We start from the raw sequence: 13,695 nt of genomic DNA, 5'->3' as shown, positions 1-13,695 counted from the left end.
TTACTTGTTACTATCCCTGTCATTTCAATGCCCATGACAAGAGTTTGAAACTTAAATCAGGTTCTTTCGAACTGTTGCTTGTAGGGCAATTCAGACACCATTCCTATTTTGGGGCAAAGCACTGTATACAGCCATATAGGTCAGAAAAAAATGTTTAGAAAACACTGAAAGAACTATATTCCTACTGTAAGTATCCTTTCAGCCCTAAAACACAGCTATGCCATCAAAAACTGTCTACATTCAATGGGAATAAAACCCTAACCCTAGTTTAGGGTTTTGCTAGGTTAGGGTTGGGGTTCAAATATTTCTCAAAGACTTTTCACAATATTCCACTCATCTGGCTCGAAAATGTACCTTCTCTGAATCAAAATATTAGTCTGAAATGACAATACAACACTGCCAAAACCAAAAGAGTGTATCAGGAATGGTCAAATTATTTTTGAAAGGTATTCTTTCATTGGAATTGTTGTGTTGAACGGAGCGCTAAATGAATGCACGTTAAGGCTTAAGTGACCTAAAAGTCCAAAACAACTAATACATTTTGGCTTTATTTGTTACTATCACTGTCATTTCAAAGCCCATGGCAAGAGTTTGAAAGTTAAATCAGGTTCTTTCGAACTGTTGCTTGAAGGGCAATTCAGACACCATTCCTATTTTGGGCAAAGCACTGTATACAGCCATATAGGTCAGAAAAAAATGTTTAGAAAACACTGAAAGAACTATATTCCTAAGTATCCTTTCAGCCCTAAAACACAGCCATGCCATCAAAAACTGTCTACATTCAATTGGAATAAAACCCTAACCCTAGCTTCGGATTTTGCTAGGCTAGGGTTAGGGTTCAAATATTTCTCAAAGACTTTTCACAATATTCCACTCATCTGGCTCGAAAATGTTCCTTCTCTGAATCAAAATATTAGTCTGAAATGACAATACAACACTGCCAAAACCAAAAGAGTGTATCAGGAATGGTCAAATTAAGTTTTGAAAGGTATACTTTCATTGGAAATGTTGTGTTGAACGGAGTGCTAAATGAATGCACGTTAAGGCTTAAGTGGCCTAAAAGTCCAAAACAACTAATACATTTTGGCTTTACTTGTTACTAATCCTGTCATTTCAAAGCCCATGGCAAGAGTTTGAAAGTTAAATCAGGTTCATTCGAACTGTTGCTTGAAGGGCAATTCAGACACCATTCCTATTTTGGGCAAAGCACTGTATACAGCCATATAGGTCAGAAAAAAATGTTTAGAAAACACTGAAAGAACTATATTCCTAAGTATCCTTTCAGCCCTAAAACACAGCCATGCCATCAAAAACTGTCTACATTCAATGGGAATAAAACCCTAACCCTAGCTTCGGGTTTTGCTAGGTTAGGGTTAGGGTTCAAATATTTCTCAAAGACTTTTCACAATATTCCACTCATCTGGCTCGAAAATGTACCTTCTCTGAATCAAAATATTAGTCTGAAATGACAATACAACACTGCCAAAACCAAAAGAGTGTATCAGGAATGGTCAAATTAATTTTTGAAAGGTATTCTTTCATTGGAATTGTTGTGTTGAACGGCGTGCTAAATGAATGCACGTTAAGGCTTAAGTGGCCTAAAAGTCCAAAACAACTAATACATTTTGCTTTACTTGTTACTATCCCTGTCATTTCAAAGCCCATGGCAAGAGTTGGAAAGTTAAATCAGGTTCTTTCGAACTGTTGCTTGTAGGGCAATTCAGACACCATTCCTTTTTGGGGCAAAGCACTGTATACAGCCATATAGAGTAGAAAAAAATGTTTAGAAAACACTGAAAGAACTATATTCCTAAGTATCCTTTCAGTCCTAAAACACAGCCATGCCATCAAAAACTGTCTACATTCAATGGGAATAAAACCCTAACCCTAGCTTCGGGTTTTGCAAGGTTAGGGTTAGGGTTCAAATATTTCTCAAAGACTTTTCACAATATTCCACTCATCTGGCTCGAAAATGTACCTTCTCTGAATCAAAATATTAGTCTGAAATGACAATACAACACTGCCAAAACCAAAAGAGTGTATCAGGAATGGTCAAATTAAGTTTTGAAAGGTATACTTTCATTGGAAATGTTGTGTTGAACGGAGTGCTAAATGAATGCACGTTAAGGCTTAAGTGGCCTAAAAGTCCAAAACAACTAATACATTTTGGCTTTACTTGTTACTATCCCTGTCATTTCAATGCCCATGACAAGAGTTTGAAACTTAAATCAGGTTCTTTCGAACTGTTGCTTGTAGGGCAATTCAGACACCATTCCTATTTTGGGGCAAAGCACTGTATACAGCCATATAGGTCAGAAAAAAATGTTTAGAAAACACTGAAAGAACTATATTCCTACTGTAAGTATCCTTTCAGCCCTAAAACACAGCTATGCCATCAAAAACTGTCTACATTCAATGGGAATAAAACCCTAACCCTAGTTTAGGGTTTTGCTAGGTTAGGGTTGGGGTTCAAATATTTCTCAAAGACTTTTCACAATATTCCACTCATCTGGATCGAAAATGTACCTTCTCTGAATCAAAATATTAGTCTGAAATGACAATACAACACTGCCAAAACCAAAAGAGTGTATCAGGAATGGTCAAATTATTTTTGAAAGGTATACTTTCATTGGAATTGTTGTGTTGAACGGAGTGCTAAATGAATGCACGTTAAGGCTTAAGTGGCCTAAAAGTCCAAAACAACTAATACATTTTGGCTTTACTTGTTACTATCCCTGTCATTTCAAAGCCCATGGCAAGAGTTGGAAAGTTAAATCAGGTTCTTTCGAACTGTTGCTTGTAGGGCAATTCAGACACCATTCCTTTTTGGGGCAAAGCACTGTATACAGCCATATAGAGTAGAAAAAAATGTTTAGAAAACACTGAAAGAACTATATTCCTAAGTATCCTTTCAGTCCTAAAACACAGCCATGCCATCAAAAACTGTCTACATTCAATGGGAATAAAACCCTAACCCTAGCTTCGGGTTTTGCAAGGTTAGGGTTAGGGTTCAAATATTTCTCAAAGACTTTTCACAATATTCCACTCATCTGGCTCGAAAATGTACCTTCTCTGAATCAAAATATTAGTCTGAAATGACAATACAACACTGCCAAAACCAAAAGAGTGTATCAGGAATGGTCAAATTAATTTTTGAAAGGTATTCTTTCATTGGAATTGTTGTGTTGAACGGAGTGCTAAATGAATGCACGTTAAGGCTTAAGTGGCCTAAAAGTCCAAAACAACTAATACATTTTGCTTTACTTGTTACTATCCCTGTCATTTCAAAGCCCATGGCAAGAGTTGGAAAGTTAAATCAGGTTCTTTCGAACTGTTGCTTGTAGGGCAATTCAGACACCATTCCTTTTTGGGGCAAAGCACTGTATACAGCCATATAGAGTAGAAAAAAATGTTTAGAAAACACTGAAAGAACTATATTCCTAAGTATCCTTTCAGTCCTAAAACACAGCCATGCCATCAAAAACTGTCTACATTCAATGGGAATAAAACCCTAACCCTAGCTTCGGGTTTTGCAAGGTTAGGGTTAGGGTTCAAATATTTTGTAAAAACTTTTCACAATATTCCACTCATCTGGCTCGAAAATCTACCTTCTGTGAATCAAAATATTAGTCTGAAATGACAATACAACACTGCCAAAACCAAAAGAGTGTATCAGGAATGGTCAAATTAATTTTTGAAAGGTATTCTTTCATTGGAATTGTTGTGTTGAACGGAGCGCTAAATGAATGCACGTTAAGGCTTAAGTGGCCTAAAAGTCCAAAACAACTAATACATTTTGGCTTTACTTGTTACTATCCCTGTCATTTCAAAGCCCATGGCAAGAGTTTGAAAGTTAAATCAGGTTCTTTCGAACTGTTGCTTGTAGGGCAATTCAGACACCATTCCTATTTTGGGCAAAGCACTGGATACAGCCATATAGGTCAGAAAAAAATGTTTAGAAAACACTGAAAGAACTATATTCCTAAGTATCCTTTCAGCCCTAAAACACAGCCATGCCATCAAAAACTGTCTACATTCAATGGGAATAAAACCCTAACCCTAGTTTAGGGTTTTGCTAGGTTAGGGTTGGGGTTCAAATATTTCTCAAAGACTTTTCACAATATTCCACTCATCTGGCTCGAAAATGCACCTTCTCTGAATCAAAATATTAGTCTGAAATGACAATACAACACTGCCAAAACCGAAAGAGTGTATCAGGAATGGTCAAATTAAGTTTTGAAAGGTATACTTTCATTGGAAATGTTGTGTTGAACGGAGTGCTAAATGAATGCACGTTAAGGCTTAAGTGGCCTAAAAGTCCAAAACAACTAATACATTTTGGCTTTACTTGTTACTATCCCTGTCATTTCAATGCCCATGACAAGAGTTTGAAACTTAAATCAGGTTCTTTCGAACTGTTGCTTGTAGGGCAATTCAGACACCATTCCTATTTTGGGGCAAAGCACTGTATACAGCCATATAGGTCAGAAAAAAATGTTTAGAAAACACTGAAAGAACTATATTCCTACTGTAAGTATCCTTTCAGCCCTAAAACACAGCTATGCCATCAAAAACTGTCTACATTCAATGGGAATAAAACCCTAACCCTAGTTTAGGGTTTTGCTAGGTTAGGGTTGGGGTTCAAATATTTCTCAAAGACTTTTCACAATATTCCACTCATCTGGCTCGAAAATGTACCTTCTCTGAATCAAAATATTAGTCTGAAATGACAATACAACACTGCCAAAACCAAAAGAGTGTATCAGGAATGGTCAAATTATTTTTGAAAGGTATTCTTTCATTGGAATTGTTGTGTTGAACGGAGCGCTAAATGAATGCACGTTAAGGCTTAAGTGACCTAAAAGTCCAAAACAACTAATACATTTTGGCTTTATTTGTTACTATCACTGTCATTTCAAAGCCCATGGCAAGAGTTTGAAAGTTAAATCAGGTTCTTTCGAACTGTTGCTTGAAGGGCAATTCAGACACCATTCCTATTTTGGGCAAAGCACTGTATACAGCCATATAGGTTAGAAAAAAATGTTTAGAAAACACTGAAAGAACTATATTCCTAAGTATCCTTTCAGCCCTAAAACACAGCCATGCCATCAAAAACTGTCTACATTCAATTGGAATAAAACCCTAACCCTAGCTTCGGATTTTGCTAGGCTAGGGTTAGGGTTCAAATATTTCTCAAAGACTTTTCACAATATTCCACTCATCTGGCTCGAAAATGTTCCTTCTCTGAATCAAAATATTAGTCTGAAATGACAATACAACACTGCCAAAACCAAAAGAGTGTATCAGGAATGGTCAAATTAAGTTTTGAAAGGTATACTTTCATTGGAAATGTTGTGTTGAACGGAGTGCTAAATGAATGCACGTTAAGGCTTAAGTGGCCTAAAAGTCCAAAACAACTAATACATTTTGGCTTTACTTGTTACTAATCCTGTCATTTCAAAGCCCATGGCAAGAGTTTGAAAGTTAAATCAGGTTCATTCGAACTGTTGCTTGAAGGGCAATTCAGACACCATTCCTATTTTGGGCAAAGCACTGTATACAGCCATATAGGTCAGAAAAAAATGTTTAGAAAACACTGAAAGAACTATATTCCTAAGTATCCTTTCAGCCCTAAAACACAGCCATGCCATCAAAAACTGTCTACATTCAATGGGAATAAAACCCTAACCCTAGCTTCGGGTTTTGCTAGGTTAGGGTTAGGGTTCAAATATTTCTCAAAGACTTTTCACAATATTCCACTCATCTGGCTCGAAAATGTACCTTCTCTGAATCAAAATATTAGTCTGAAATGACAATACAACACTGCCAAAACCAAAAGAGTGTATCAGGAATGGTCAAATTAATTTTTGAAAGGTATTCTTTCATTGGAATTGTTGTGTTGAACGGAGTGCTAAATGAATGCACGTTAAGGCTTAAGTGGCCTAAAAGTCCAAAACAACTAATACATTTTGCTTTACTTGTTACTATCCCTGTCATTTCAAAGCCCATGGCAAGAGTTGGAAAGTTAAATCAGGTTCTTTCGAACTGTTGCTTGTAGGGCAATTCAGACACCATTCCTTTTTGGGGCAAAGCACTGTATACAGCCATATAGAGTAGAAAAAAATGTTTAGAAAACACTGAAAGAACTATATTCCTAAGTATCCTTTCAGTCCTAAAACACAGCCATGCCATCAAAAACTGTCTACATTCAATGGGAATAAAACCCTAACCCTAGCTTCGGGTTTTGCAAGGTTAGGGTTAGGGTTCAAATATTTCTCAAAGACTTTTCACAATATTCCACTCATCTGGCTCGAAAATGTACCTTCTCTGAATCAAAATATTAGTCTGAAATGACAATACAACACTGCCAAAACCAAAAGAGTGTATCAGGAATGGTCAAATTAAGTTTTGAAAGGTATACTTTCATTGGAAATGTTGTGTTGAACGGAGTGCTAAATGAATGCACGTTAAGGCTTAAGTGGCCTAAAAGTCCAAAACAACTAATACATTTTGGCTTTACTTGTTACTATCCCTGTCATTTCAATGCCCATGACAAGAGTTTAAAACTTAAATCAGGTTCTTTCGAACTGTTGCTTGTAGGGCAATTCAGACACCATTCCTATTTTGGGGCAAAGCACTGTATACAGCCATATAGGTCAGAAAAAAATGTTTAGAAAACACTGAAAGAACTATATTCCTACTGTAAGTATCCTTTCAGCCCTAAAACACAGCTATGCCATCAAAAACTGTCTACATTCAATGGGAATAAAACCCTAACCCTAGTTTAGGGTTTTGCTAGGTTAGGGTTGGGGTTCAAATATTTCTCAAAGACTTTTCACAATATTCCACTCATCTGGCTCGAAAATGTACCTTCTCTGAATCAAAATATTAGTCTGAAATGACAATACAACACTGCCAAAACCAAAAGAGTGTATCAGGAATGGTCAAATTATTTTTGAAAGGTATACTTTCATTGGAATTGTTGTGTTGAACGGAGTGCTAAATGAATGCACGTTAAGGCTTAAGTGGCCTAAAAGTCCAAAACAACTAATACATTTTGCTTTACTTGTTACTATCCCTGTCATTTCAAAGCCCATGGCAAGAGTTTGAAAGTTAAATCAGGTTCTTTCGAACTGTTGCTTGAAGGGCAATTCAGACACCATTCCTATTTTGGGCAAAGCACTGTATACAGCCATATAGGTCAGAAAAAAATGTTTAGAAAACACTGAAAGAACTATATTCCTAAGTATCCTTTCAGCCCTAAAACACAGCCATGCCATCAAAAACTGTCTACATTCAATGGGAATAAAACCCTAACCCTAGCTTCGGGTTTTGCTAGGTTAGGGTTAGGGTTCAAATATTTCTCAAAGACTTTTCACAATATTCCACTCATCTGGCTCGAAAATGTACCTTCTCTGAATCAAAATATTAGTCTGAAATGACAATACAACACTGCCAAACCCAAAAGAGTGTATCAGGAATGGTCAAATTAATTTTTGAAAGGTATACTTTCATTGGAATTGTTGTGTTGAACGGAGTGCTAAATGAATGCACGTTAAGGCTTAAGTGGCCTAAAAGTCCAAAACAACTAATACATTTTGGCTTTATTTGTTACTATCCCTGTCATTTCAAAGCCCATGGCAAGAGTTTGAAAGTTAAATCAGGTTCTTTCGAACTGTTGCTTGAAGGGCAATTCAGACACCATTCCTTTTTGGGGCAAAGCACTGTATACAGCCATATAGGTCAGAAAAAAATGTTTAGAAAACACTGAAAGAACTATGTTCCTAAGTATCCTTTCAGCCCTAAAACACAGCCATGCCATCAAAAACTGTCTACATTCAATGGGAATAAAACCCTAACCCTAGCTTAGGGTTTTGCTAGGTTAGGGTTGGGGTTCAAATATTTCTCAAAGACTTTTCACAATATTCCACTCATCTGGCTCGAAAATGTACCTTCTCTGAATCAAAATATTAGTCTGAAATGACAATACAACACTGCCAAAACCAAAAGAGTGTATCAGGAATGGTCAAATTAAGTTTTGAAAGGTATACTTTCATTGGAATTGTTGTGTTGAACGGAGTGCTAAATGAATGCACGTTAAGGCTTAAGTGGCCTAAAAGTCCAAAACAACTAATACATTTTGGCTTTACTTGTTACTATCCCTGTCATTTCAAAGCCCATGGCAAGAGTTTGAAAGTTAAATCAGGTTCTTTCGAACTGTTGCTTGAAGGGCAATTCAGACACCATTCCTATTTTGGGCAAAGCACTGTATACAGCCATATAAGTCAGAAAAAAATGTTTAGAAAACACTGAAAGAACTGTATTCCTAAGTATCCCTTCAGCCCTATAACACAGCCATGCCATCAAAAACTGTCTACATTCAATGGGAATAAAACCCTAACCCTAACTTCGGCTTTTGCTAGGTTAGGGTTAGGGTTCAAATATTTCTCAAAGACTTTTCACAATATTCCACTCATCTGGCTCGAAAATGTACCTTCTCTGAATCAAAATATTAGTCTGAAATGACAATAAAACACTGCCGAAACCAAAAGAGTGTATCAGGAATGGTCAAATTATTTTTGAAAGGTATACTTTCATTGGAAATGTTGTGTTGAACGGAGTGCTAAATGAATGCATGTTAAGGCTTAAGTGACCTACAAGTCCAAAACAACTAATACATTTTGGCTTTATTTGTTACTATCACTGTCATTTCAAAGCCCATGGCAAGAGTTTGAAAGTTAAATTAGGCTATTTCGAACTGTTGCTTGTAGGGCAATTCAGACACCATTCCTATTTTGGGCAAAGCACTGTATACAGCCATATAGGTCAGAAAAAAATGTTTAGAAAACACTGAAAGAACTATATTCCTAAGTATCCTTTCAGCCCTAAAACACAGCCATGCCATCAAAAACAGTCTACATTCAATGGGAATAAAACCCTAACCCTAGCTTCGGGTTTTGCTAGGTTAGGGTTAGGGTTCAAATATTTCTCAAAGACTTTTCACAATATTCCACTCATCTGGCTCGAAAATGTACCTTCTCTGAATCAAAATATTAGTCTGAAATGACAATACAACACTGCCAAAACCAAAAGAGTGTATCAGGAATGGTCAAATTATTTTTGAAAGGTATACTTTCATTGGAATTGTTGTGTTGAACGGAGTGCTAAATGAATGCACGTTAAGGCTTAAGTGGCCTAAATGTCCAAAACAACTAATACATTTTGCTTTACTTGTTACTATCCCTGTCATTTCAAAGCCCATGGCAAGAGTTGGAAAGTTAAATCAGGTTCTTTCGAACTGTTGCTTGTAGGGCAATTCAGACACCATTCCTTTTTGGGGCAAAGCACTGTATACAGCCATATAGAGTAGAAAAAAATGTTTAGAAAACACTGAAAGAACTATATTCCTAAGTATCCTTTCAGTCCTAAAACACAGCCATGCCATCAAAAACTGTCTACATTCAATGGGAATAAAACCCTAACCCTAGCTTCGGGTTTTGCAAGGTTAGGGTTAGGGTTCAAATATTTCTCAAAGACTTTTCACAATATTCCACTCATCTGGCTCGAAAATCTACCTTCTGTGAATCAAAATATTAGTTTGAAATGACAATACAACACTGCCAAAACCAAAAGAATGTATCAGGAATGGTCAAATTAGTTGTTGAAAGGTATTCTTTCATTGGAATTGTTGTGTTGAACGGAGTGCTAAATGAATGCACGTTAAGGCTTAAGTGGCCTAAAAGTCCAAAACAACTAATACATTTTGGCTTTACTTGTTACTATCCCTGTCATTTCAAAGCCCATGGCAAGAGTTTGAAATGTAAATCATGTTCTTTCGAACTGTTGCTTGAAGGGCAATTCAGACACCATTCCTATTTTGGGCAAAGCACTGTATAGAGCCATATAAGTCAGAAAAAAATGTTTAGAAAACACTGAAAGAACTATATTCCTAAGTATCCTTTCAGCCCTAAAACACAGCCATGCCATCAAAAACTGTCTACATTCAATTGGAATAAAACCCTAACCCTAGCTTCGGGTTTTGCTAGGGTAGGGTTAGGGTTCAAATATTTCCAAAACACTTTTCACAATATTCCACTCATCTGGCTCGAAAATGTACCTTCTCTGAATCAAAATATTAGTCTGTAATGACAATACAACACTGCCAAAACCAAAAGAGTATATCAGGAATGGTCAAATTAATTTTTGAAAGGTATTCTTTCATTGGAATTGTTGTGTTGAACGGAGCGCTAAATGAATGTACGTTAAGGCTTAAGTGACCTACAAGTCCAAAACAACTAATACATTTTGCTTTACTTGTTACTATCCCTGTCATTTCAAAGCCCATGGCAAGAGTTGGAAAGTTAAATCAGGTTTTTTCGAACTGTTGCTTGAAGGGCAATTCAGACACCATTCCTATTTTGGGCAAAGCACTGTATACAGCCATATAGGTCAGAAAAAAATGTTTAGAAAACACTGAAAGAACTATATTCCTAAGTATCCTGTCAGCCCTAAAACACAGCCATGCCATCAAAAACTGTCTACATTCAATGGGAATAAAACCCTAACCCTAGCTTCGGGTTTTGCTAGGTTAGGGTTAGGGTTCAAATATTTCTCAAAGACTTTTCACAATATTCCACTCATCTGGCACGAAAATGTACCTTCTCTAAATCAAAATATTAGTTTGAAATGACAATACAACACTGCCAAAACCAAAAGAGTGTATCAGGAATGGTCAAATTAATTTTTGAAAGGTATTCTTTCATTGGAATTGTTGTGTTGAACGGAGTGCTAAATGAATGAACGTTAAAGCTTAAGTGGCCTAAAAGTCCAAAACAATTAATACATTTTGGCTTTACTTGTTACTATCCCTGTCATTTCAAAGCCCTTGGCAAGAGTTTGAAAGTTAAATCAGGTTCTTTCGAACTGTTGCTTGAAGGGCAATTCAGACACCATTCCTATTTTGGGCAATGCACTGTATACAGCCATATAGGTCAGAAAAAAATGTTTAGAAAACACTGAAAGAACTATATTCCTAAGTATCCTTTCAACCCTAAAACGCAGCCATGCCATCAAAAACTGTCTACATTCAATGGGAATAAAACCCTAACCCTAGCTTCGGGTTTTGCTAGGTTAGGGTTAGGGTTCAAATATTTCTCAAAGACTTTTCACAATATTCCACTAATCTGGCTCGAAAATGTACCTTCTCTGAATCAAAATATTAGTCTGAAATGACAATAAAACACTGCCAAAACCAAAAGAGTGTATCAGGAATGGTCAAATTATTTTTGAAAGGTATACTTTCATTGGAATTGTTGTGTTGAACGGAGTGCTAAATGAATGCACGTTAAGGCTTAAGTGGCCTAAAAGTCCAAAACAACTAATACATTTTGCTTTACTTGTTACTATCCCTGTCATTTCAAAGCCCATGGCAAGAGTTGGAAAGTTAAATCAGGTTCTTTTGAACTGTTGCTTGTAGGGCGATTCAGACACCATTCCTTTTTGGGGCAAAGCACTGTATACAGCCATATAGGTCAGAAAAAAATGTTTAGAAAACACTGAAAGAACTATATTCCTAAGTATCCTTTCAGCCCTAAAACACAGCCATGCCATCAAAAACTGTCTACATTCAATGGGTATAAAACCCTAACCCTAGCTTCGGGTTTTGCTAGGTTAGGGTTAGGGTTCAAATATTTCTCAAAGACTTTTCACAATATTCCACTCATCTGGCTCGAAAATGTACCTTCTCTGAATCAAAATATTAGTCTGAAATGACAATACAACACTGCCAAAACCAAAAGAGTATATCAGGAATGGTCAAATTAATTTTTGAAAGGTATACTTTCATGGGAAATGTTGTGTTGAACGGAGTGCTAAATGAATGCACGTTAAGGCTTAAGTGGCCTAAAAGTCCAAAACAACTAATACATTTTGGCTTTACTTGTTACTATCCCTGTCATTTCAAAGCCCATGCCAAGAGTTTGAAAGTTAAATCAGGATTTTTCGAACTGTTGCTTTAGGGCAATTCAGACACCATTCCTACTTTGGACAAAGCACTGTATACAGCCATATAGGTCAGAAAAAAATGTTTAGAAAACACTGCAAGAACTATATTCCTAAGTATCCTTTCAACACTAAAACGAAGCCATGCCATCAAAAACTGTCTACATTCAATGGGAATAAAACCCTAACCCTAGCTTCGGGTTTTGCTAGGTTAGGGTTAGGGTTCAAATATTTCTCAAAGACTTTTCACAATATTCCACTCATCTGGCTCGAAAATGTACCTTCTCTGAATCAAAATATTAGTCTGAAATGACAATAAAACACTGCCAAAACCAAAAGAGTGTATCAGGAATGGTCAAATTAATGTTTGAAAGGTATACTTTCATTGGAATTGTTGTGTTGAACGGAGTGCTAAATGAATGTTCGTTAAGGCTTAAGTGGCCTAAAAGTCCAAAACAACTAATACATTTTGGCTTTACTTGTTACTATCCCTGTCATTTCAAAGCCCATGGCAAGAGTTGGAAAGTTAAATCAGGTTTTTTCGAACTGTTGCTTGAAGGGCAATTCAGACACCATTCCTATTTTGGGCAAAGCACTGTATACAGCCATATAGGTCAGAAAAAAATGTTTAGAAAACACTGAAAGAGCTATATTCCTAAGTATCCTTTCAGCCCTAAAACACAGCCATGCCATCAAAAACTGTCTACATTCAATGGGAATAAAACCCTAACCCTAGCTTCTGGTTTTGCTAGGTTAGGGTTAGGGTTCAAATATTTATCAAACACTTTTCACAATATTCCACTCATCTGGCTCGAAAATGTACCTTCTCTGAATCAAAATATTAGTCTGAAATGACAATACGACACTGCCAAAACCAAAAGAGTATATCAGGAATGGTCAAATTAATTTTTGAAAGGTATTCTTTCATTGGAATTGTTGTGTTGAACGGAGTGCTAAATGAATGCACGTTAAGGCTTAAGTGGCCTAAAAGTCCAAAACAACTAATACATTTTGGCTTTATTTCTTACTATCACTGTCATTTCAAAGCCCATGCCAAGAGTTTGAAAGTTAAATCAGGTTTTTTCGAACTGTTTCTTTAGGGCAATTCAGACACCATTCCTATTTTGGACAAAGCACTGTATACAGCCATATAGGTCAGAAAAAAATGTTTAGAAAACACTGCAAGAACTATATTCCTAAGTATCCTTTCAACACTAAAACGAAGCCATGCCATCAAAAACTGTCTACATTCAATGGGAATAAAACCCTAACCCTAGCTTCGGGTTTTGCTAGGTTAGGGTTAGGGTTCAAATATTTCTCAAAGACTTTTCACAATATTCCACTCATCTGGCTAGAAAATGTACCTTCTCTGAATCAAAATATTAGTCTGAAATGACAATAAAACACTGCCAAAACCAAAAGAGTGTATCAGGAATGGTCAAATTAATTTTTGAAAGGTATACTTTCATTGGAATTGTTGTGTTGAACGGGGTGCTAAATAAATGCACGTTAAGGCTTAAGTGGCCTAAAAGTCCAAAACAACTAATACATTTTGGCTTTACTTGTAACTATCCTTGTCATTTCAAAGCCCATGGCAAGAGTTTGAAAGTTAAATCAGGTTCTTTCGAACTGTTGCTTGTAGGGCAATTCAGACACCATTCCTTTTTGGGGCAAAGCACTGTATACAGTCATATA

The sequence above is a fragment of the Atractosteus spatula genome, chromosome 11 (assembly GCF_055471065.1).
Source record: "Atractosteus spatula isolate fAtrSpa1 chromosome 11, fAtrSpa1.hap1, whole genome shotgun sequence".
NCBI lineage: Eukaryota > Metazoa > Chordata > Actinopteri > Semionotiformes > Lepisosteidae > Atractosteus > Atractosteus spatula.
This window is presented reverse-complemented; position numbering follows the sequence as displayed.